General features: G+C 48.6%; 1 protein-coding gene across 5 annotated transcripts in view; it reads left to right on the forward strand.

The window, feature by feature from the left end:
* The window catches only part of LOC148442276 (claudin-16-like), a 263,777-nt gene that overhangs the window by 7,739 nt on the left and 229,078 nt on the right, over nt 1–26,960 (forward strand). For 3 of the 5 annotated variants that reach the window (XM_088464094.1, XM_088464097.1, XM_088464098.1), the window contains exon 1: nt 2,391–2,459. The exons of the other annotated variants lie outside the window; for them this stretch is intronic. The gene's annotated coding sequence lies outside the window, so the exon portion shown is untranslated. Of the gene's footprint in view, nt 1–2,390; nt 2,460–26,960 lie in introns of those variants that run through there. 5 annotated transcript variants of the gene reach the window in all.

A 26,960-nucleotide genomic window follows, 5' to 3' on the forward strand; every position in this document is an offset into this window, starting at 1 on the left:
CAGAACTGCTCGTAAGATTGCGGTAGGAAAAACCAACCACAAGAATAGCGAGCAGTTCAGATGCTGGTCGATGTACTCAATTAATCTAATAAATAGCGGACATGACGTAGGATGCGAGCAGCCAGGGGGCGTAGTTTTCAAAAAAACGACCGCATGTTTGGTTCGCTCGTTCAGACCTAGAGGCGTGAACAGACCGCAAAGAGCGAACGGTTCTTTTGAATAGCCACCCCTTTTTTCTGAACGAGCGAGCGCAAATAGCGTTCGGCTCTGAATGAGGTCTACTGACAAACACAGAGGTCTATTCACAAACACAGAAAAAAAAATTTTTTTTTTTGTAGTGCACTTTGGGGGAACACCCCTGATGCACAGATCACCCCCTGGACAACACTACAGCACCCCTCTAGGACTACAGCCTTTATGGGACACTGCACAACACAGTCCAGCCAGCCCTATAGACTTTGGAGTGGACACAGCCCCTATGGACAACTGACTGCGCAACACAGCCCAGCCAGCTCCTATGACAGCAGCACAACACAGCCCAGCCAGCCCCTATGGACAACAGCAGCACAACACAGCCCAGTCAGCCCCTGTGACTGAGTGGTCACAGCCCCTATGGACAACAGCAGCACAACACAGCCCAGCCAGCCCTAGCTCCCACCCTCCCTCTTCACTGTCCACAGCCGGAATGAGAAATGGCGCCAACTCAGGGACCTTTTATAGAATCCAAAACCCACGAGATCCGGATGGCGGGATGATGATGTTTTGCCTCGATTTCAGTTCCGAGTCAGGCGGGAAAAGTCGAGTCTGACTCGGATACGACTCGGATCGGCAGGGCTCGGATTTCAGAAATCCGAACCCGCTCATCCCTAATAAAAATGAATAATAATATTCACTCTTTAAAGAAGTAAAGTGCAACTATGCAGAAAATGTGCTGACAATTTCTGTATAAAGTGTTTCTAGTGCAAATAAAGTGAAAATAAAGTGTTAACCGTGCAAATAAGCAAATATGTGTGTATATATAAAACCACATGTGAACAGAGTGATAATGTATAAGGTGCATGCAGTCGGGCTGTGTGAGACCATAGATACTATGTGTCACAATTGGTGTCTGCAAGTTACCTGTCTCAGGTGGTGATCGGGTTTCAACGGAGGCCGGCATGACTGGAACCACAGATGATGTAGATGAATAGCTCTTTTATTATAAGAAGTGGGTAGCAGTGAGAACTGCCTTTGGTGATGAGTGACTGGAACTGGAAACTTGAGACGTTGGAATGTGACCAGAAGGAACTTGGAGGGACCGGACTGGGACTGGCAGGTAGGCTGACTGAGCTGGTCGGGTTACTAGTAGATGGGCTTGTAGACGGATGGTAGCGTGGAAGCTACTTGTTGTGGCTTGGGAAGCCGTGGGTAGAAGTTGGTAGCTGGGTGGCTACGTGGAGCGGCTGGATAGCCGTGGGTAAACGCTGATATCTGGGTAGCTACGTGGAGTGGCAGGATAGCCATGGGTGGACGCTGGTATCTGGGTGACTACGTGGAGCGTTCGGTTAGCCGTGGGTAGACGCTGGTAGCTGGGTGGCTACGTGGAGCGGCTGGATAGCCGTGGGTAGATGCTGGTAGCTGGGTAGCTACGTGGAGCGGCTGGATAGCCGTGGGTAGACGCTGGTAGCTGGGTGGCTACGTGGATAGAACTGATGAGCTTGGAACTTGATTCTGGACTGGAATAACGTGACAATGGCTGAAGGGAAATCAGGTAATGCTGAGACGAGGGTTAAACAGGGTGATCCGGAAATGCTGTGACAAGGTTGGAACTCAGGTGCAGGCTGGATTGGATAATTGGGAATGAGAGGTTTCAGGAAGGAATGGATAGGTTTCGAATTTTAGGTTCAGGGAGGGAGTAGGTAGGTAAAAGGAGCAGGAGTTGATCCACAGCAGGAAGCAAGGCAGGGTGACACGATGCAGGTTTACCGAGTGCCAGGGACCAACCAGGAGTAGGACTAGCAGCAGAGCACAGGCCAGGTATTGCTGTAACAGGATGACTGGATGCCAGGTATTACTGTAGCAGGTTTTCTGGAAGCACCGGGGGTTGCTGTAGCAGGTTTCAGGGATACACTTGAAATGCAGAAACAGCATGACCCATACACTACGGGAAGACGAGATGTTCAGGCCCAGAATGCTATCAGGTGAGGAAACATATACCCTGGGTCTGGCAGCAATTGGTGGATATGGACAGGTGGTCTGGCAGTGGCATTCTGAGTGGTGGAAGGCACAACATGCAGAGGGAGTATTCATCTCTGCAGCTCTGAGAATCAGAACCACACCTGCGACTCCAATCAGGGCTAGCAGTGCTCACAGACAGGAGAGACCAGGTGCAGTAATTACTGTGACAGGAATGCATAGAGAAGTCAGAGCAGATCCCCCAGGAGAACTACAAACACAGATCTATGGGACAGCTGACAGGGGTAAGTCTCGAGGCAAAAAGGTGACAACTAGACAGGGTCGTGACACTATGTGACAGGGCAGTATAAAGTGCTGTGAGGTGGACATTGAAAGGGATGGGGGAGGTAATGTCTAAATCCCCTTCACCGAGAGGACTCTGACGTCATCAGCCAGTGTCCAGCGTTATTCTCTGCCATCCAAGTGGGCATAGAGGGGAAATATAACCGTGCCCGAAGCGCGGTGAGCGCAGCGAGCCCGCGAGGGGACAACAAACTTGTGTAAGTGGGGACAAGCTGGCTGTCATGGGCAGGAACTGCACTTCCGCCCTCACTAACGTCACTTCCAGGTCCCGTGCGCGAAGGGGAAATACAGCCAACCGTGCTGTAAGGTGGACATTGAAGGGGGGTGCTGTGAGAGGTGAACATTGAAGGGGCTGGGGGAGTGCTGTGAGGTGGACATTGAAAGGGGGGAGGTACTGTGAGGTGGTTATTGTAGATTGCTTCCTATATTTTATATTAGTCACTAGAATAGTCTCTATTTGTCAGAAAGGACTGGTAGGTGATGTATTTAATGATTTTTCATATATTTTGTGACACATTTAAATCGCATCCTCATTAGATAAACTACCCCTGAAGTTTATTTGCCACATCCATTGTGCTGTAGCCATGTGTTGGTAGAAAAGCCGGGGCCACTTGATTGCATTTGCCCCCCAGACTAAAGGTTGCCAGCCAAGCCCTGCTCAGAACTTAGCTGTTTACTCAGCATTTCATTAATGCTTCTTTAGTTTTTAAAAGTCTGTTAATACTTAAGTTTATTTTGAATCATGTTTTTTTTTTTAATTTTCAAATGTAAAGCACTTTGAGGCACATTTATTACCATTATTTTTTACTAAAATAATGTGAAAACGGGTGTTTTCACACCCTCTTCACATTATTTTAGTATCACATCAATTTTTAAAAGGACAATTGGAGTAGAATCGTGAAAAACTAACAAATCCCTTCAATTCACATATTTTTAGTTAACAGATTGCATTTCCCATACTTGTTATGGGAAATGTGATCTGGTATTCGGGCTTTCCTCGGGTTCTCCTACTCCTGCTCTGCTCTAACAGGCAAAGCAGAGCCGGCCGCTGTATTTACTGGAAAAAAATAATAGATAAAGAAAAAACTCACTCCGGTGAGGTCCTCTGGGGCTCCGGTCAGCTGGGCAATGGGCAATCGCACTATGACCTTGGTCAGCTGCTGCATAATGCAGCTGATCGGGGTCACAGTGCAGGAGCCTAGAGACTAGCTGACCAAAGTCCCAGAGAGAGAACCTCACCGGAGTACCGTTCATTAACTGGGGGGGAGGTAGGTTCATGGAAAGGTAGCCGGGGCGCTAAAAGATTGCAAGGGGTGGTCGATTGCACAGGGCGGTCGTGGGGAGTGGTATGCGGTCACATACTCATTGTATTTTTTGCAAACAATACAGTTAAAAGTATGTGGATTTGCAGGGACAGAGCTTTATCGCAAACTCTGTCCATGCATGCGATTTTTGATACAATATTTCGGGATTTCTGATTGCACCAGACACCATATATGCCCTTGTATGGTATTTCAATAAACCCCACAATAATCAGTTTCTCTTATTTGGAAAAGATGGGGGTGCTACTACGGACAAGAGTCAGATCACAAAAAGATAGAAAGAAGAAGAAATGTCCATTGCAGTGCACTAAATAGAAATGATACATAAAATATAACTTTTATTTAATTAATGTCTAAAAAGCGAAATATTAAAAGAGAATAGTGTATGTAATGTAAATAAAATGTGTTATAAAAATTGTGTACGCTCCTATTCCACTGAAATGTCCTGATATTAATATCAATAACCGGTTGGTATATAGAAATATATAAAGATGATGATGCCACTTCAAGGATATATATATTCACACAAAATGGCCACACTTAAATATAATGTGTGGCCCCTATATGGTATAGAATTTATCTCAATCAGAGTGATGTCAAAAACATCATCCTCTTGTGGCTATCACATAATAAATTGTTCCTCACATTTCAGTGGAATAGGAGCGTACGCAATTTTTATAACACATTTTATTTACATTACATACACTATTCTCTTTTAATATTTCGCTTTTTAGACATTAATTAAATAAAAGTTATATTTTATGTATCATTTCTATTTAGTGCACTGCAATGGACATTTCTTCTTCTTTCTATCTTTTTGTGATTTTTGATACATCCTTGCAAAATGATAAGTATACCAGTTTGAGTCCTACTGTGATGGCATTAAAGTGTGTAAAGTATCTGTGATATCATTAGATTATGTGTTTAAATTAGCTGAATCCATTATTTCCTTTCCTCACTGTAACCAATTCCTATTCCAAGTTACGCAATAAGGAGACTTATGACTTACCTGGTTAAGTCCTTTTCTTCGAACTCCGTAAGGGACACAGGTTTAGACCATATGTATAGAGTGAGCAGGAGGAGTCCGGACACCAAATAGTTAAACTTCTTCTCCCAGAAGCTCCGGTTTCCCCCCCCTATACCCCGCCCCCAGCCCTAGGCAGGCCAGTTAAGTTAGCAAGCCGAAGGCAGGAGCAAAGAAGAGGAGAAGGAAAACCGACCTACACATAATGGTCCAAACACCTGGAAACACTAAAGGAGGACTGGAAGCAGAGTAAAAACCCCTGCTAGCTCAGTGCGTCAGGGTGGGCGGCCTGTGTCTCCTATGGAGTTCAAAGAAAAGGACTTAACCAGGTAAGACATAAATCTCTTTCTTCTTCACACCTCCATAGGGGACACAGGCTTAGACCATGGGACGTCCCAAAGCTATCCCATTACGGGAGGGGACACACCGGAGCTGCGCTGAGAACCCCTTTGCCAAAAGCTACAAACTCAGCAACGAAGGTGGCAAATGAACAGAACCGGAACAAAGCATGGTTGGAGGACCACAGGGCCTTTCTACGAAGCTGCTCAGCCAAGGCACCGCTGGTGAGCCACCCAAGAAGCACAACCCGGTGAAAAAATCTGACTGTAAAGACGGAACAGAAAGCACCACCATTGCAAAAGCATAACGGAACTAAAGGCCTTTACTCAATCCTAATTCTTCTAGATCTCTCTGCTGCTTTTGACACTGTTGACCACTCTCTTCTCATACAAACACGGCAATACCTAGGTCTTAAGGACACGACTCTTTATTGGTTCTCTTCCTACCTATCTGATCGCTCTTTTACTGTTCGTTTTTCTGATTCTGCCTCCTCTTCACTACCTCTATCAGTTAGAGTACCGCAAAGGCTCTGTCTTAGGACCTCTGTTATTCTCAATCTATACCTCCTCTCTTGGCAAACTAATCAGCTCTTTTGGATCTCAGTACCATCTGTATGCGGATGATACTCAAATCTACCTATCTTCCCCAGATTTATCACCATCTGTACTGGTCCGTGTCACTGAATGTCTTTCTGCAATTTCATCTTGGATGTCATCTCGCCACCTGAATCTTAATAATTATAAAACAGAATTAATTATATTTCCACCAGCCAATAACAGTTACCAACCTGATCTCTCTATCACTGTTGATAACTCGACAATCCACCCTGCCCCACAAGCTCTCTGCCTTGGTGTCATCCTTGACTCTGAACTGTCCTTTGTTCCCCACATTCAATCTGTTTCAAAATCATGTTACATACATCTAAAAAACATATCCAAAATTCGACCATATCTCACACAAGACACTGCAAAAACTCTAATCCATGCACTTATTATTTCCCGCATTGACTATTGCAATAACCTCCTTACTGGTCTTCCCAAAAACAGGCTATCGCCATTACAATCAATTATGAATGCAGCTGCAAGGCTTATCTTCCTTGCCAAACGTTCATCATCTGCTGCATCGCTCTGTCAGTCCCTCCATTGGTTGCCAGTTTTCTACCATATTCAATACAAAATGCTCTTACTTACACATAAGGCTATTAACCAAACCACACCAACATACATCTCTTCACTCATCTCAAAATATCTCCCTAACTGACCTCTCCGCTCAGCACAAGATCTGCGTCTCTCATCCCCATGCATTACTTGCTCCCACTCACGGTTACAGGACTTTCTTCGGGCTGCACCCACTCTATGGAATGCTTTACCACACACAATACGACTTTCCTCTAGTCTCCAATCCTTCAAGCGATCCCTGAAAACTCACCTCTTCAGGCAAGCTTATCAGATCCCAGAAACGCCCACATAACCTTCATAGCTTCCATATCTAATAACATCCCCTTTCACAGTCCACACACAACCTCACACATCGTCTTTCTCTCACATCCTCATGACATTTGGCCAACATTCCTATGTGAATGGATCATGCAGCCCACCAAGAAACTGTGCATTCTGGCTGGACCAACATGCAATATATAGCACCTATCCTTGTGCATCAATGCCTATTTCCGTAAAGATTGTAAGCTTGCGAGCAGGGCCTTCCTACCTATATATCTGTCTGTTATTACCTAGTTTTGTTCTATCAATACTTACAATTGTAAAGCGCAGCGAAATATGCTGCGCTATATAAGAAACTGTTAATAAATAAATAAAAAATTAATTAACTAAATGGAGCCAACTGGCTAAGTCCCGTGTGGAATCTGGCCAGTCCCATTTATGAAATTTGTTTAGGACTAAAGTGGGGCCGTAACACTGAGAACTCGAGTTCGAACCCCAAAGATCCAGAGGGTTGACACAATCTAAGGAGGCCTCTTGTAGAAAAATAGGTGCCTGAGCACAGGAACCAAATAGTCCTGGTGATGAGAGACCTGAGGGACCATCAAAATAAGGTCGCCTAAGCAAATTCAAAGGACATCCGGTCCCAATGTAACAACTCCATGGGGAAGGACAAGACAACGCGCCGCAGAGAGACACTCGCCGGGAGCAGGAAAGTGGTCATCCATGTAGGCTAACAAATTGTCAGCAGAGCCCAATGGCTCAAAGGGTGACAACTGAAGAACTTGAAGCACAAAAAAACAAAGTTCAAGGAGCCGAGGAACAACACCATCTGAGGAAGAAAGATCATACGTGAGTTATCTGAGCAAACTGCTTCTGAAGAGGACAGAAAGTGTAGGAACTTGAAACTGCCAAGAACAGAGGTGGAGGGACAAATCCAGCCCCACCAGCTGAAGGGAGAGGACCCAAGAGAGGGAAATCCACTGGTCATAAAATTCCAGGCAGAACCCCAAGCAAAGTGAATCCGCCGAAGCAGCAACAAGGCTTGCAGAGGAGAACTTACGGGCATACAGCATAGTATGAATGACCGACCTGGAGAACCTGGAAGTGCTCAAGACTGAGTGAAGAGCAATAAGATGCGCCAGATACGGTTAGAAGCACCAGCCCTGAGACAGAACAACCAGCCACAAGGAGGCTACAGCAGAGCGTGGCTAGAAGATGTGTGTACCAAGCTTACCAAGGCCCATAGGAGCAACCAGGATTGCCATGCCTCCCTCCCACTGCAGCTTGCAGAGGACCCACAGATCCACGAAATTGGAGGGAAGGCATTTGAGAGAAGGAACTCCTGCCGGACTGGCAAGATGTCCACCCAAAGGTCTCCTGGAACCCTGGTACGAGTAGGTAAAATCATCTCAACCCGGATTTGAACCCAGGTATCTAGTATACTATGGTATATGCCCTTTGAGCCACAGCAGCTACCTAGCAGCACCTCAATAGTCTATGTTCGTGCTGAGATGTCACCAAGGCGATGTCTGGCCACCCCCAGTGAAGAACTAGGATCTGAAAGGTGTGTGGACAAAGGAGCTCATTCAGACCCGTTTGTCGATGTTATGTGACCGCGAAAGCGCACGCTTCGTACTGCGCGTGCACAAACTACTCAAAACGATTGGAATCCGCTCACTCGCCAAACAAAGATAGCCCAGGGTAATGAGTAACAGGAGAGGCCATTTGTGGGTGGTAACAGGGGCAGGACACTAATAACGGGGGAGTGGAGGTGCGAATGCAGGCGTGTCTGAGTGTTGCAACGCCATTTGTAAGGTGTGCATAATTAACAGACAGCGTCATAGTACATGTCACCAGCCTTTTTTTTACACTGAAATCCACGCAGTGCTTGCGGTAAGGTAAGGCAACCACAAGCGCTAATACACTTCCAGGAGATGATGTGCGCTAGTGGGCGTCTCTGCATATGCTAATGAGCGTCTGCATACACAAAGTGATCGCTCACCAAGACAAAGTGGATGTGCTTATGCCTTTCCGAGCGAGCGCCTGCCATGCCGTCACTTAGCCAAATTTGCATACTCTGATTGCGAGCGATTGCATTTAGCGAGCGGCTCTGAATCAGGTCCAAAGCCCCCATTCCCCATACCCCATGGGTAGGTACCCAAATGACCGAGGAAGCTCTCTTTTCCAACCCGGACTTTGAGGAGGAAGACTATTGACAGAGCTGGAAGCTGACACACTGTCCAGTTGAGAACTCATCTCACCTTCTTCAATGCACCATGACTGCGAGTGTCACTGGTTTATGTAGGCAATGGCAGTCATGTAATCCGATTGAACCTGGATTGGACCAGGCTGTAGGAACAGCCGAGCCAGGCAGAGGGCTCTGAAGACTGTTCGGAGATCTACAAAGTTGATCGGCACCTGTAGGCTGTTCACTGACCCTGGATGGTTGTTGACATTGGTGGTGAAGTGGACCCTGTGTGGAATCCCAAAGGGGGTGGCCCCAGTGTAAGTGGGATGCCTGGACCACCAGAGGAAGAGCCTAACCTCCCAGGAAAATGTGAGCTATTGGTGGGAACTGTTCCACAGGGAACATCCTTCATCCAAAGAGGCAGGGAAAAACTGGGCATACTCCACCATGACGAATGTGGAGACAAATGAGCCCAGGATTTTAATGAAATAGTGTATTGACACTCAGTGATTACTAAAAACCTTGTGAATCCTTCATATGGTACATCTCCTGCGATAGAGTCCAGGTGTAATACATCCCAGTGACGATATTTCCGTGGGATTGGAGAGACCTATTCCTTGAGAACATCCAGAAATCAGCAAGGATCAGAAGGTCATTTAGAAAAGGTAGAAACCTGATTGTTAATGATTTACCATGACTTTCGTTAAAAGTCTATGGGCTCTGGAAAGACCAAATGGAAATGTTTAAAAATGAAAATGCTCCTCTCGGACCACCAGCCAGAGGAAAACTCTGGTGACTGGGCTGGATAGGAACCTAGAAATAGGCCTCCCAGAAAACCAAGGTGGCCCTGAGATCCCACAGAGCCAGAATGATAGATAGAGACTCCCTGGTTCACCAAAAAGCCTGTTCAGAAATTCCAGGTGAACAACAAAGAGACTGGCCAAAAAGTCCCACTCAGGAGGCCAGCAGGACGTGACCAGAAGGAAAAATTAGGATCTAAGGAGCTCATTCAGACCATCTTGCTATGATGCAAATGCTCATAGCTGACCGATAGTTGTGTGTTTAAGAGGTGTGTATAATTAAAAGGCAGCATCATAGTACACGTCACTTGGTGGGATTTCACACTGAAGTGATCGCAGTGCTTGCGTCAGGGAATAATCAACCTCAAGAGCTGCGAACGCATCCCATGGTGCTCGATGTACCATGCACTTTCAGGAGATGACATGGCTGGTGGGCATCTGCATACACAAAGTGATTGCATGCCAAGACATAGTGGGCATGCTAATGCCTTGCCATGCGATCACCTGCCTTGCTGGGTGTGCGCTGAACTTGCATACGCAGGGTGCGAGCAAATGCATCTAGTGATAGGGTCTGAATGAGCTCCTAAGGCCATTCTTGAAAGGCTACAGCATAGCCCCGGGAGTTAAAAATTCACCATCAGGCATCCTGTGTGGTCGCCATTCAGGTGATGGAAACAGAAAAAGTCATTCCATCACACTGGGAACCCCCCTAGGTGGAAAACTGCCTAGTGAAGCCCAAGCCTGTCAGTAGGCCTGGAGGTAGGATAACTGGTAGACCTGGGTAACCAGGCGCCCTGAGAAATGTTGGCCCTTCGACCTCCCTTCCAAGGAAAGGACCGAAAATTAGAAGTTTGTCACAGAAGTCACAGAAGGGGAAAAGGTTGACCTGAATGCCATCATTGTGCCTACCATCCTGACAAAAACAGAAGCACAGCAAATTACCTGAAAGCAGAAGAGCCCCTAAGGCCGAGAGGTCACTAACCACCACCAAGGATGCTGACACCTGAAGTCAGGACACCAGTAGCTATTGTCGCCTCTTCAATACAAGAGGCCACCCTCTGATGTTCTCTCCTGACGCAGCTGAGGCTCTCCTAAAGAGCATCCATCCATCCTTCAATGGCTTTAACTACATTGTGATAACATCTGCAGAATATAAGATGTTTTTGAGGAAAGTTTGATTGCCCTGTCCAATGGATCCCAATGGACACCGGACTAAGAAGGACAGCGTTCTTGACTAGGTGGGCCAAGTGAGCATTTCCTGAGGAGGAGGCTCATTATGCCCAGTCTGTAGCATGTAGAGATTTGAAGGGGCAAGGATCTTAGAAACCTGGAGGTTCCATTAGGGCGAGCCCTCCACAGAAGGTCCACGCTCTGCACAAAAAACAGGAGTGAAAAAACTGTCTACCAAAGCATGAAAACTGAAGCACTAGCCTTAGGGGTCTGTAGCCTACTGCACCTGGTATTCCACTAGAGCCCTAACCAAGACCTGACCCTGTTTAGCTTTCGAGATCAGACTATATCGAGCGCAATAGGCCTTGGCCCTTGAAGCTAAGAACAGTTCTTATTCCGTTAAACTGGGCGATACATTTAGCTGCTGTATGGGATATCTGAAATATTAGACATAGTGTCCCAATGAGCTGAGGAACTTCCAATTACCGGACAGGAACGCAACACTATGTAGACTGAGATGCAGGTGTGGGAGGGAACCGGAGCATCTGGAGGAAACCCACGCAAGCACAGGGAGAATATACAAACTCCACCCCATTAGGGTCCTAGTGGAATTCAAACATTCAACCTTAGTGCTATGAGGCATGCCTGAAGTGCGGTTCCTGTCCAGCCTCAGCTGGAAAGATGCAGACACCTGTGCTTAAAGTGAGAAGGTCTGCATCCCTGGCTCTTAAAGCAGAATGCTATAAGCTACCCAGCTAGGCCCCAGTAGGGATACTAGTAGGAGAAGCGGGCCATTTGGTTGCCAGTCAGTGTGACGGGCACACTCTGACACTGCAGAGGATATGCACTAGTCCTTAACTGCAACCTAAAGGAGAGGTAATCCCGGCCGGCTCCAGGTGGAAGTCATGGCTGACTGGCACTCTGCTGCAAAACTGTGAAACACTGGACACTGGGCCTGATTCAGAGCCGAACGCTCTGACCAGAGCGCTCGCTCTGAATCAGGGCCGTCCCAGATAAATTTGGAGCGGCCTCATGGCCGCTCGCATAGCTGTGGGTGACCACCCACAGCTTATGCGAGCGGCCAAAAAGATGGTCGCGATGGTCAAAGACCATCGCGACCATCAGGCTTGCGACGAGACCCTGCGGTAGGGTCTCGCTTCCGCAAGCCCAGGAGTGATTTTGGCTCTATCAGAGCCAAAATCACTCCCACTGACATCATTACTGAGCTATTGCGAGCAGCCAGGAAGATGGTCGCGATGGTCAAGACTATCGCGACCATCAGGCTTGCATCGAGACCCTTGTGGTAGGGTCTCATTGCCGCAAGCCCTGGAGTGCTTTCGGCTCTGTCAGAGCCGAAAGCACTCCCACTGACATCACTTGTGATGTCAGTGGGGCCGGCCCCAGATGGTAGGCAGCCACGCCTCCAGCACGCCCACCAAAGGGGGCATGCTGTCACTCACCATCGACAGCACGCCACCTTTGTAGCGAGACCCATAGCGACGGCTTGCCCGTCGCTATCTGGGTCTCGCGCATGCGCACGATGGAGCCGGGTCCATTGTGCGCATGCGCACTGGGCCAACATCGACCCGCTTGCGAGTGCTCAGCGCTCGTGAGCGTGTCTGAATCAGGCCCACAGTGCCCATCATGGTATGGAGCCTGAGGAAAAAGTACAGAGGTACAAGTCCTGCAGTTACACAACACTGAAGCACCTCCATCCCTGGGTGCTTTGCCCTTGAAGAACCTGATAAGCAATCCAGGGCAGTCCCTACACACCAGTTAGGTAAACTACTGTGTGCAATAAAAGGCTTAGGCCCTCATTCAGAGCCGCTCGCTAGCGGCAGTACGCTCGTTCCGAGCGATGTTCGCACATCTGCGCATGCGTACGGTTTTTAGTACGCATGCGCGAACCAGTCAGTGCGGCCGAAAATCGTTTGTACGCTATATAGCGAGTGCCTGCTATTTTGAGTGACAGAATGAGGCGTATGTGGGTGGTAACAGGGGAAGGTGCTTAAAAACGGGGGACTGGAATTCGAACGCAGGCGTGCTTAAAGGTCAAAACGGGCGTTTTAAGGGAGTGCATAATTAATACAGCAGCGTCATTGACCACGTCACTTGGTTTTTTTTAACTCAGAACTGCTCGCAAAATAGCGGTTGAAAAAACCAACCACAAGAATAGCGAGCAGTTCATACGCTGTACGATGTACTCGATTAATCTAATAAATAGCGGACATGACGTATGGTGCGAGCGGCCAGGGGGCGTTATTAACAAATAAACGAGCGTATGTTTTGCTCGCTCGTTCAGACTTAGAGGTGTGAACAGACTGCAATTTGCGAACGGATCATTTGAATAGCCACCCCTTGTTTTTGAACGAACGACCGCAAATAGCGAACGGCTCTGAATCAGGCCCTTAGTGCAATGAATGTGACCTCACCCCACAATAAGCAGGGCTTTACAGATGAGGGATTTACTAGAAACTGAAAATAAAATGTACTGCTGAACACAAATGCATGAACAGAGAAACATTCAATGTTGTATTAATCGGCAGTTAATCCATACTCCAGTCGGTAGCAAGGAGCATAGCGTATAACCTGACCCCATGGAAAGGGCCGGACTGCCCATCTGGCAGTTCTGGCAAATGCCAGAAGGGCCAATGGCCAGATGGGCCAGTCTGGCCAGTGCCGCCGAGGGGGGAGTGTAGGGCGGCACCAGTGTTCCTGGCTACAGCACTCTGTATAGGCAATGCTGTGGCTGGCTGATTAAATGAAACTGCCTGTCTGCCCTGCTGCATACCGAGCCACCCACCATGCCTCCAACATCAATAGATGTGGCTGGCATGCGGCGCTAGACACTCAGGCTGCCTCTCTGGGACCCCCTCCCATTGTGCGGGCAGGAATGAGATGACGCAGCGATGTCATCGGCCGGCTATATCTCCTGCCACACGAAGAGCCAGGAGCCGCCATGAGAGGATTGAGAGGACCAGACCCATGTGGGTGGATGCCAGAGCAAGTGATGGAGAAGGCATTCTGAGTACGGCATGGGGAGCGCAAGAGAGAGGTAAGTAGGAAAGAACTGCATGAGGGAATATATGTTGTGTGAGGGCCTGGGGAAAAGCTGTGTGAGGGCCTTGGAGAAAGCTGTGTATGGGCCTGAGGGAGAGCTGTGTGTGGGCCCAGGGGAGAGCTGTATGTGGGCCCAGGAGAGAGCTCTGTCAGGGGGAGATGGTGTATCAGGGGGAGAGCTGTGTCTGGGAGATGATGTGTCAGGGGAGATGGTGTGTCAGGGAGAGAGCTGTGTCATTGGGAGAGCTGTGTCAGGGAGAAGGTGTGTCATGGGGAGATGGTGTGTCAGGGGGAGAAGCTCTGTCGGGGAGAGCTGTGTCAGAGGGAGATGGTGTGTCAGGGGGAGAGCTGTGTCATTGGGAGAGCTGTGTCAGGGAGATGGTGTGTCAGGGGGAGATGGTGTGTCAGGGTTAGAATCTGTGTCATGGTAAGAGCTGTGTCAGGGGTAGAGCTGTGTCAGGGGGAGAGCTGTGTCATGGGGAGATGGTGTATCAGGGGGAGATGGTATGTCAGGGGGAGATGGTGTGTCAGGGATATGGTGTCAGGGGGAGAGCTGTGTCAGAGGGAGAGGTATGTCAGGGGGAGATGGTGTGTCGTTGGGAGAGCTGTGACCGGGATATGGTGTCAGGGGATGAGCTATGTCATTGGGAGAGCTGTGTCAGGGGGAGAGCTGTGTTAGGGAGAGAGCTGTGTGAGGGATATAGTGTCAGGGGGAGAGCTGTGTGAGTGATATGGTGTCAGGGGGAAAGCTATGTGAGTAGTGGCAGAACTAAAGAGTGGTGGGCCCAGGTGCAAGAATATGTTTTGGACCCCCTTATGCAGTGCCCCCAGTAGTGGTCTCCTTATGCAGTGCCCCCAGTAATGGGGCCCCTATGCAGTGTCTCCAGTAGTTGCCCATATGCAGTGGCCCCAGTAGTGGCCTCACTGTGCAGTGCCCCAGTAGTGCCCCTTTTACAGTGCCCCCATAAGTGGTCCCCCCTATGCAGTTTCCCCAGTAGTAGTCCCCCTATGCAATGCCCCCAGTAGAAGTCCCCCCTATGCAGTGCCCCCAGTAGTAGTCCCCCTATGCATTGCCCCCAGTAGTAGTCCCCCCTATGCAGTTCCCTCAGTAGTAGTCTCCTCTATGCAGTTACCTGAGTGGTAGCCCCCCTATGCATTGCCCCCAGTAGTAGTCCCCCCTATGCAGTTCCCTCAGTAGTAGTCCCCCCTATGCAGTTCCCTCAGTAGTAGTCCCCCCTATGCAGTTCCCTGAGTAGTAGTCCTCCCTATGCATTGCCTCCAGTAGTAGTCCCCATTATACAGTGCCCCAGTAGCAGCCACCCCCTCCATACAGTGCCCCCAGTTGCGGCCCGCCATACAGTGCCCCTAGTAGTGGCCACCCCCCTATACAGTGACCCCAGTAGCACCCTACTTATGCAGTGCCAATGTCAGTGCCCATGCCCATTACACACACACAAACAAAACCAAAGACACAACTTACCTGAATCCCCACTTCTGCCACGACCGCCGCTGTCCGCTCCTCCCGGCCAGCTCTGCACTATGGGAGAAACGTCATGACATCTCTCCCATGACCCGCTGTCAGGGGAGCCAAAAGGCGGAGCTCATGAGTGAGCTCCAGCCGGCTCCCTCAATGGACTCAGCAGGCAATGAAAGTCTGTCTGACTGGCTGCAGTGTATTTGTTAGTGTGTATTGCGGACTGCTCTCACTGCAGTGGGTGTAGCAGTGCTGTTGGATGCAGGCAGCTATGGGCCCCTGCAACACAGCGGGCACAGGTGCAAGCCACTGGCTGCACCGCTGCTAGTTCTGCCACTGTGTGTGAGTTATATGGTGTCAGGGGGAGAGCTGTGTCAGGGGGAGAGCTGTGTGAGGGATATGGTGTCAGGGGTAGAGCAGTGTGAGGGATGTGGTGTCACTGGGAGAGCTGTGTGAGGGATGTGGTGTCAGGGGGAGAGCTGAGTCAGGGGGAGAGCTGTGTGAGGGATATGGTGTTAGGGGGAGAGCTATGTCAGGGGGAGAGCTGTGAGAGGGATATGGTGTCAGGGGGAGAGCTGTGTGAGGGATGTGTGTCAGAGGGAGAGGGGGAGAGCTGTGTCAGGGGGAGAGCTGTGTGAGGGATATGGTTCAGGGGGAGAGCTGGGTGGCATAAAGTGTTATAAGGGGCATTACTGTGTGGCATAATGTGTTATAAGGGGCATTACTGTGGCATGTATAAAGGGCACAACTACTGCATGGCATAATGTGTTATGAGGAGCAATACTGTGTGGCATAATTGTTATAAGGAGTTCTACTGTTTTGTGTGGCATAAAGTGAATGGGCTCTACTGTGCAGTGTAATGTGACCAAGGGACACTACTGTGTGGTGTAATGTGATGAAGGGGCATTAATGTGTGGCAAAATTTGAATTGGGGGTACTATTGTGTGGTCACACTCCTTCCCAGCAAGACCACATCTGTCTTGTTTTGGCATGCGCCTTCGCGCACTTTCTCTGATTTGGTTGTGGATGATGACACCAATGCTATTTATGTACACATGGCATCAAAATATGTAATTATGGCTCTGCTTTGGTGTGCATAGAAATATCCTCCTCTGTGATCAGCATCCCATGCCCTAAAAAATTCCTAGTGAACGCTATCTAATCCTGTACAACTGCTAAGCTAGGGCTTGGTCATTTGGATAATGTCTTCTCTTTTCTGTTTTACCTAACAGAACCAACCAAATAATAAATGTCTGTATAAAGAGAAAAGTACCCAGGTGCTAAAAGGGTTAATTTACACACCCTGAAGTAACATGGCTGAAAGGGATAGTCAGTCCCAGTAGCAAAGAAACAATCTATGTGAAAAAACAGCCGGTGTGTCAGGGGGTATAAGTAATATATGACAAGGTTCGTATATTAAAATAAATAAATTTATTGACAATTAAAATTATATATAGGCATATATCCTTGGATAATCTGATTAAATGTCTGACTATGACACGTTTGAATCCCCTGCAGAAATTGCTTTGTTGTGTGTATTTTAATGCAGAGTATGATGTATACTTTTATGTTGTTCTAATAATTATATTTGTAAGAGCAAAGACTACGAAGTGGGAGGAGTCAGGAATAGTAAGGTCAGGAGCCAGATGCTGACGAGAGGTCCGGAGTCCACCCAAAAAGGGGAGGTACTGTCAGGTTGCGGCCTGGAATTGGCTGCCTCTCACCTATGTACCGTCATCTTAGATCGCTGATGCCGTCAGACACTAGGCGTTTGGGTAAGTAGTGGGGAGTATTCTTCCCAGGGTATGCTAGGACTTCCATGCTGCATCTCCATGTCATGATCGCATTCATGGGTGCAGCCATGTTGGTCTGTGTCATCTGATCTGGCCCCTCCAATGGTAGTCTTGCGGTCACTCAGCTGATCTCTGCATCCAATGACCAGCTACCTAAGGGTATTTAAGTCTGGCTTCATGAACAGTAAATTGCCTGTGCAACTTCACTTCTCTAGTGATTATTTGCGTCGTAGGCTCCACACTATTCTTTAGTGTTCTCTATCAAGAAATCATTCCTTGTGTTAACCATCACTTTTCAGTGTCTGGATACACAGTTACCTATCCTTTGCTATACAGCATCAGCATCACCGGAGCTGTTACCAATTACTATTCAGCATCTAGATTCACAGTACAGCTACTCATGACAAACAGTATCTGGATCTCTGGAGTTGTCCCCATCGCTAATCAGCATCTGATTCATCATAGCAGATATACCAACAGTACATTACTAGTTCTGTCCCTTGTCTTCTGGCTTCTCTCATATACCTACTCTGGGGGCCACGACCTGTTCACTTGGTACAGCGAAACCCATATCCTGCTTGGAAGGGTTACTGGTGAATACTATCAAGTGGATTAGACTCTGCGCCTCAGAGTATGTCTCGTCAACATCTGAAAATAGCCTATGAGGAAGACTAACATATTGCCTCCTCGTCTGTTACCATCAAATCACCAAAACCCACCTGCCACTCTACCCACAACCGAGGTCAATCAACACCAGGGCCTGACAGTTTGCACAGGCCAAATGGAGTCAGCCGGGTCTCAGGGCAATGGAATTCGACATTTGGCAATGTCTTCCAGAACTCACCGGTCACTTAAGTTCTATTCATTCAGTTCTTTCAGCTATGGCTCCAGCACCACTGCAAGTACCTCCTTTGGGAGCTCATGCTCCACATCAGTCTCGTCTCCAGTGAGTTCATCCAAACCGCTTCGACGGCAACCGAAAAAAACTACAGAGGGTTCAATAATCTCTGTTAAATTCAGTTAGAGTGCCTTCCTCATAAATTCCCTACCCAAAGATCCAAGGTCGCATATATTATTTCTCTGCTCACTGGGTCGGCCCTAGATTGGGTATCACCCTTTAGGGAGTGGGTAGACCCCCTGATGTCTAATTATGATGAATTAATTAAATATTTTAAAAGGATATTTGATGAACCAGGCAGGTCTATTTCAGTGTCTTCTGACATTTTACAACTCCATAAAGGTTCCCGTTCTGTGGGTCAGTACGTTGTACAATTCCAGATCACTGCTTCCATTGTCAAATGGAATGGTGCAGACCTCAGAGCCGCCTTCCTACATGGTCTGTGAAATAAAATCAAGGATGAATTGGCTTCAAGAGAAAGGCAAGTGAGCCGGTGGCGTGAAGACCGCCCACGGACTCATTCTCCTTCTACTGATCCTGTCTGCAGCCCTTTGTCTTCATCTCAAGAAGACCCCATACAGATTAATAGGTCTCGTCTGACTCCTGCTGAAAGAAGTCCTCATCTGCGTAATCAACTCTGTCTCTACTGTGCATAATCTGAACATTTCCTGAGTTCTTGTCCCCAGCTTTTGGGAAACAAGAAACCCTAACAATGAAGGGAGAGCTCCGGATGGGGGTTTTATCTAAGTCCTCTCATTCAATTGATCCGTTATTACCAGGTACTCTCCGGGTAGCTTCAAGAATGAATGAACTCTCGGCTTTAGTGGATTCTGGCGCGGCAGTGAAATTCATCTCTGAAGCTTTTGTACAAGACCTCAGCATAACGGTTAGAACCCAGAACATACTATGCTCCTATCTGGGGTAGACGGTCTCATTTCTTCCGAGACCATTCCGGTCCCCTTAGTATAAGTGCTCTCCATCATGAAGAATTCAATTTCTAGTTCTAAAAGTACCCATGCTCTAGTGTTGGGTGCCTTGGTTGAAGATCCATAATCCCACTTTTGTTATGATTCCTGGAGGAAATCGACGGTATAGTCATGGCCAAGGGTTAAGGATTTGGTTGCAGCCATTGGGCTGTCGAGGATGCCTTGGGGCTGGTTTGTTTTGACTAGTTGTACCGAAGGCAAGAGGTGTGATGCAGCCTGTGGGCTGTGAGAGCTGGTTGTGGCCTTTATAGTCATGGCCAAGGGACTGCTGATGTGAAGCAGCCTTTGGGCTGTTGGAGCAGCCTTGAGAGCTGGTTGTGGCCTTTATAGTCGTGGCCAAGGGACTGGTGATGTGAAGCAGCCTTTGGGCTGTTGGAGCAGCCTTGAGGACTGATACTGACTGGGGGTCCCAGGACCATTGCAGCCTTTGGGCTGATGAGACTCAGGTGAGGTATGCAACAAGAACGTGGGGCTGCTACCAGTACCGACAGGATGACATAGGCGACGGTGTGCTAACTTGCGCACCTGGAACACAGAGCTGCTACCAGCGCCACCGGGATGACACTGGCGACGGTGTGCTAAGTTGCGCACCTGGGGCCTGAGTCAGATCGGTCGATGGTGGCCCAGTGCGCACGCCCGGAATGCCTGCCATTTGTGGGCGGCCCTACTGACATCACTCGTGATGTTAGTAGTGAACTTCCAGCTCTATTAGAGCTGTAAGTCCACTTGGCATTGCGAGTGCTGAGTCCCTACCACAAAGGTCTCCTTGCAATGCCGATGGTCGTGATAATCATGACCATCGCCAGGCCGCTCGCACAAGCTGTGGGTGGTCACCCACAGCTGTGCGAGTGGCCTGGAGGGCGGATTTAAAAAAAATAGGGACGCCCTGATTCAGAGCGAGCGCACGCAAATAGCGTGCACCTCTGAATTGGCCCTTGGAACGCAGAGCTGCTACCGGCGCCGCCGGGATGACACTAGCGACAGTGTGCTAGGTTGCGCACCTGCAACGCAGAGTTTCTACCAGTGCCGCCGGGATGACACTGGTGATGGTGTGCTAATGCAATGCCTCAGGCAGGAGCTGCAAACACTAAAATCTTCTTAACCGCAGATCCTGACAGTACCCCCCCCCTTGACGAGGGGTTAAGGAACCCCTAGAGCTTGGTTTGTTCGGAAAGTCCAAGAAGAATCTTCTCTTCAGGATTGGAGCATGTAATGACTTTTCCAGCATATAGATGCTCTCCTCTGGTCTGTATACCTTACAGTGAACGAGAAACTGGAGACAGCCTCTGGGAATTCTAGAGTCCAGGATTTTTTCCACGACAAACTGTTGCCATCCCTGAACAAGAACTGGTAGTGTTCTGATTAAACATTTGAGAGAGTATGTAGTGGAGAGGAGAACTGGCTTCAGAAGTGAACATTGGAAAGTGTTATTGATTTTGAGTGACGAGGGTAACTTTAAACAGAAAGCCACAGGGTTTTCTTGGACAATAATTCTGAATGAACCAATGAACTTGGGTCCCAATTTTTGTGATCTTTGGTGCAGATTAATGTTCTTGGCAGACAACCAAACCAAATCCCCCACCTTCAGACTGCATGGCCTACGGTGTCTGTCTACCCAGTCCTTAGAACCACTAGAGGCTTGCAGAAGAGACTGATGAACTTTCCTCCAGATGGAGCGTAATCTGGAAACAGATGAGGATGAAGGACCTGAACTCGGTGCAGACTCAAAAGAATTGCTCCTGGGATGAATTCCGAAATTGCAGAAGAATGGAGACATTGAAGATGTTGAATGGCAAGAATTGTTATAAGCGAATTCCGCTAATGGCAAGAGAGACACCCAGTTATTCTGACATTTAGCAATAAAACAACAACGGTACTGCTCCAGCGACTGATTGGCCCGCTCCATCTGCCCGTTGGACTGCGGATGTTATCCTGATGACAGCAGACTGACCTTGATACCAAGATCCGCACAGAAGCACCTCCAGAATCTGGCCACAAACTGGGTACCACGATCAGAAACAATGTCCAAAGGAAGCCTATGTGTTCTAAAGACATGTTGCACAAAAAGACCTGCCAGTTCTTTGGCTGATGGTAATTTGCAGAGAGGGATGAAATGCACCATTTTGGAGAACCTGTCAACAATAGTCCAGATGATTGTAGAAGACGGGAGATCCACCACAAAGTCCATTGCAATGTGTGTCCATGGCTTGAGAGGAGTAGATAAAGGACACAACAGACCCATAGGAGAAGCACGGAGAGTCTTATTCTTTGCACAGACATCGCAAGCTGCCACAAACTCTTGAACATCTTGAGGCATGGACTGCCACCAAACCGAGTGCGACAGAAGTTCTAAAGTCCTGGCAACACCTGGATGACCTCCAGCCTTGGAGGAGTGGAAATCTTTAAGGACTGCTTTGCAGGATGCCATGGGGCATTTCTGGAGGAGCCTCCGTAAGACATTGTTTGAGAGACTCTGCCAAAGTTCTTGTCAGGGCAAAGTGAATCCAAGCAGAGGGAATGATGGTCTCCTCTCGATCAGCTGGACAATGTTCATCAGAAAAACTATGTGAGAGGGCATCTGATTTCACGGTCTTAGACCCAGGCCGAAAGGAGATGGTAAAGTTGAATCAGGTGAAGAACAGAGCCCATCATGCTGTTCTGGCATTCACCCTTTTGGCAGACTCGATATATGCCAGATTCTTATGAGCTGTGAGCACCGATACCATATGGTTAGCCCCCTCTAACCAGTGGTGCCAATCTTCGAAGGCCCACTTGATAGCCAGAAGTTCCCGATTGCCCAAATCATAATTCCTTTCAGCTGCCTGGAACTTCTGTGAAAAGAAAGCACAAGGATGCAATGTATTGTCCCTCACATCCCTTGAGAAAGGATGCTCCTACACCGACCTCAGAAGCATCCACTTTAGCTATGAAAGGCAGGTCAGGATTAGGGTGACGGAGGACTGGTGCACCCACAAAAGCCGTCTTGAGCTGACTGAATGCCCGCACGGCTCTGGGAGACCAGTTACAGACATCCGCTCCTTTCTTGGTAAAGTCCACTATGGGAGAGAAAATAGTTTAGAAAGACTTGATGAATTGGCGATAATAATTGGCAAAGCCCAGAAATTGCTGAACGGCTTTCAGAGTCATGGGCTGTTCCCAATCCAAAACCGCCTTCAGTTTATTCGGATCTATGGAAAATCCCTGAGATGAGATCACATAACCCAGAAAGGATATCTCTTCCACCTTTAACTCGCACTTTTCCAATTTGGCGTAAAGGTTATTCTCCAGGAGTCTTCATAGTATCAACCTCACGTGCTGACGATGTTGTTCCATGGAGTTGTAGAAAATGAGGATATCATCCAAGTAAACAACAGCGAAGACTCCCAGAAAATCTTTCAATATTTCATTTATGAAGTCCTGGAAGATGGCTGGGGCGTTGGACAGACCAAATGGCATCACTAAATATTCAAAATGCCCCGAGTGCATATGCTCCACTCATCACCTTCACGGATGCGTATGAGGTTATAAGCTCTGTGCAGATTGATCTTGGAAGATAGATGCCCCCCGTAACTGATCAAACAGGACTGAGATAAAGGGCAGAGGGTAGGTATTCTTCACGGTGATCTTGTTAAGACCCCAAAAGTCTATGCAAGGCCGGAGGGATCCATCCTTTTTTTGAACAAAAAAGAAACCAGCCCCCACGGGAGACTTGCATGGTCATATAAATCCTTTCTTCAGGGCATCCTTAATATATTCTTGCATAGCCTTATCTTCAGGAATGGACAAGGCATAGAGCCTACCCTTAGGAAGTCTGGCATTAGGTACAAGTTCAATGGCACAATCGAAAGCCCGATGAGGTGGTAGAACATCGGCTTTTTTCTTGGAGAAAACCTCTGCCAGGTCACGGTAGGGAGCAGGAATCATGGGAGCCTCAGTGAGAACGAGGGCAGCCAGATGGACCAGATGAGTGAGACAATGCAAGAAACAGGAGGATCCCCATTGTAGAACTTCTCCAGACCGCCAGTGGATGACTGGGTTGTGTTTACGTAACCATGGTAGGCCCAGAACAATGAGAGCCAATGAACACTGGAAGAGAAGAAAGGACAGAGGGCCTGATTCAGAGACGGACGCTCTGACCAGAGCGCTCGCTCTGAATCAGGGCCGGCCTAGCTTAAAATGGAGCGGCCTCCTGGCCGCTCGCATAGCTGTGGGTGACCACCCACAGCTTATGCGAGCGGCCAAAAAGATGGTCGCGATGGTCAAGACCATCGCGACCATCGGGCTTGCAACGAGACCCTGCGGTAGGGTCTCGCTGCCGCAAGCCCAGGAGTGCTTTTGGCTCTATCAGAGCCAAAAGCACTCTCGCTGATATCACTAGTGACTAGTGATGTCACTAGTGATGTCAGTGGGGCCGGACCCAGAAGGTAGGTGTTCCCATGAGAACGCCTCCATCTGGGCAGCCATGCCCCCGGTACGCCCACCAAAGGGGGTGTGCTGTCACTCACCATCGACAGCATGCCCCCTTTGGTGCGAGACCCCGAGCGACAGCTTCCCCGTCGCTCGCCGGGTCTCGCGCATGCGCACGACAGAGGCGCCTCCATCGTGCGCATGCGCATTTGGGTAGCATCGACCCGCTTGCTAGCGCACAACGCTCGCGAGCGGGTCTGAATGAGACCCAGAGTCTTCTGATGCAGTACTCCAATGGTCAACTATAAGGGTGGCGTCCAGTAGGAGATAGGCACAGAAGAGAGACTCCTGCCGTCAAGACCAACAACCGTGACTGGATTCTTCAGGGGTTCAGGGAGAAGTCCCAAGGTCTCAAAGAATGCTTGGTCCATGAAATTCTCAGTGGCCCCACTATCGATAAAGGCAGAGACTGAAACCTGGCCCACTGAGGATTGGAGCAAGATAGGAAATAGAACAGAATTCCTGGGAGAGACGGGTGCAAGGCCTAGATGTATCTCTCCACTATCATCTAGACCTTGTCTTTCCAGACTTGTGCCATATATCCTTTACTTCCGCAGTACATGCACAGTCCTAGTGCGTGCCTTCTTCGTCTCTCTTCAGTAGGAAGACAAAAAGCTCCCAATTGCATTGGTTCCTCTTGTTCTGAGACAGGAACCCAAAGAGGTGAACGGGGAGCTTGAGACGGCAATCTCTTTTCCAACCTGCTCTCATGGAGACGTCGATCTATGCATATAGATAGACCCATGAGATCATCCAAAAAACTTTAGGATGGATGCTGCACTAGAATGTCCTTGATCTGATCTGATAACCCTGATCTGAACTGGCTCCACAGCGCAGGGTCATTCCACCCAGAATCCACAGCCCACTTCCGGAATTCGGTACAGTAATCTTCCACTGCTCGGCTCTCCTGCCTCAGAGACTGGAGACTAGCCTCTGCCAGAGCTGCTTTGTTTGGATCATCGTACAGCAGTTCAAGAGCAGCGAAAAAGGAGTCCACGGTCTGAAGAACCGCAGAGCTGGGAGGAAGACTGGATGCCCAAGTCTGCGGATCCCCCTGCAGGAGGGAAATGATAATGCCTACTTGTTGGACCTCAGATCCCGAGGATAGAGGCCTAAGCTTAAAATAAAGTTTGCAACTCTCCCTGAAGTTAACAAAGTCCTTACAATTTCCAGAAAAACGGTCGGGCAGATTGAGTTTGGGCTCGTGACCCATGGGGTGAATGGGTGCTACCCGTGTTTCTTCAAACTTAAGGGAAAGTTCCTGAACCCTCTGGGTCAGTACGTGAATTTGGGCTGTCAGAACTTGCACCAGATTATGTCCGGGTTCCATGACTAACCTCTAGTTTTGGGCCGGTGATAGGGTTAAGGATTTGGTTGCAGCCATTGGGCTGTTGAGGATGCCTTGGGGCTGGTTTGTTTTGATTAGTTGTGACGAGGGCAAGAGGTGTGACGCAGCCTGTGGGCTGTGGGAGCAGCCTTGAGAGCTGGTTGTGGCCTTTATAGTCGTGGCCAAGGGACTGGTGATGTGAAACAGCCTTTGGGCTGTTGGAGCTGCCTTGAGAGCTGGTTGTGGCCTTTATAGTCATGGCCAAGGGACAGGTGATGTGAAGCAGCCTTTGGGCTGTTGGAGCAGCCTTGAGGACTGATAGCGACCAGGGGCCCCAGGACCATTGCAGCCTTTGGGCTGATGAGACTCAGTTGAGGAATGCAACAAGAATGTGGGGCTGCTACCAGTGCCGCTGGGATGACACTGGCGACAGTGTGTTTAATAGCGCACACCTGGAACGCAGTGTTGCTACCAGTGCCACTGGGATGACACTGGCGACGGTGTGCTAAGTTGCGCACCTGGAACGCAGAGCTGCTACCAGTGCTGCCGGGATGACACTGGCAATGGTGTGCTAAGTAGCCCACCTAGAATGCAGAGCTGCTACCAGCACCACCGGGATGACACTGGCGACGGTGTGCTAGGTTGCACACCTGGAACATAGAGTTGGTACCAGTGCCGCCGGGATGACACTGGTGATGGTGTGCTAGGTTGCGCACCTGGAACGCAGAGTAGCTACCAGTGCCGCCGGGATGACACTGGCGACGATGTGCTAGATTGCGCACCTGGAACGGTAAACTGCGACTGGTGCCGCTGGGTTGACACAAGCCACCGGATGGTGACAGATGCTTACAAGCAGCATGTGTGGACGAGATGCAGGTGGAGCCGCCTGGATGGAATAAACAGCACACACAAAACACAACTAGACTGAATGATGAACTGGACTGACATGCAGGAACCAGGAACTGGACGTACGAAAAAACTTCTATCACCAGCATGGAATGCAGGGCTGGCTGGGTTTTAACAGGAACAGGCCCCAAGCAGCAAGCCTCCCTTAACGATGCAGCTGTGCTGAGCACAAACAGGAGAGTTAATTAGCGTGCACCTGACATTGCACACAGACAGGCGGTAATTAATGCAATGCCTCAGGCAGGAGCTGCAAACACTAAGATCTTCTTAACCGCAGATCCTGACAACTTTGGACTGGGTTACTATGCAGGAAATAGCTTGGGGATCTCACTACCAGAACAATTGCCTTTCTAAATTTCTTCCCATGCGTAGTCTTTCTTTTTCTCATAAAGACGACACCTCTTGGCCACCTGTACCCTAAGTAGAGTTAAATCTTGTCCCCGACCTCCAAATTCCTGAGCCATACTCCGACTTCAGTGATGTTTTTTGTGAAAAAGCAGCCCCATTGCTCTCATTCCAGGGTGGGTAGATGCCTTCTCGTGGTGGTGTTTATCCTCTATCAGTTCCGGAAACAGCAGCTATGTCCGCATACATTCAAGAAAATTTGAAAAAGGGATTTATTAGTCCATCTACTTCTCCAGCTGGTGCAGGGTTCTTCTTTGTGGAAAAAGAGATGGGGGCCTTCGACCCTGCATCAACTATCAGGGCCTCAATGACATTACAATTAAGAACAGGTATCCTCTCCCCCTTATCTTGTTTGACAAAGTTTGTTTGAGTTGTTTGACAAAGTGCACAGAGCTTCTATTTTCATGAAACTCGATCTATGTGGGGCATACAACTTCATCCACATACGAGAGGAGGATGAGTGGAAAACTACTTTTAATACCCGGGATGGCCACTCGGGTTATGTAATTCCCCAGCAAATTTTTAAGTATACGTCAACAAGATTTTTCGTGACATTCTCTATCAATTACGTTGTGGTTTATCTGGACGATATTTAAATTTTTTCTAAAGATCTTCAACTCCATCGGCAACATGTCAGTTAGGTCCTGCATGTATTGTTGAAGAACCTGCGGTACCTTTCTTGGGTCACTTTCTCTATGGGAAATTCTTACAAATGGTCCCTGATAAACTGAGTGCCATCCGGGATTGGCCACATCCTAACACTTTAAAAGGGATCCAACGATTCCTAGGATTTTCAAATTATTATCAAAGATTTATTTATGGGTTGTCAACCATCATTGCTCCAA

This window comes from Taudactylus pleione, unplaced genomic scaffold (assembly GCF_031769625.1).
Source record: "Taudactylus pleione unplaced genomic scaffold, aTauple2 ptg001575l, whole genome shotgun sequence".
NCBI classification, from domain to species: Eukaryota; Metazoa; Chordata; class Amphibia; order Anura; family Myobatrachidae; genus Taudactylus; species Taudactylus pleione.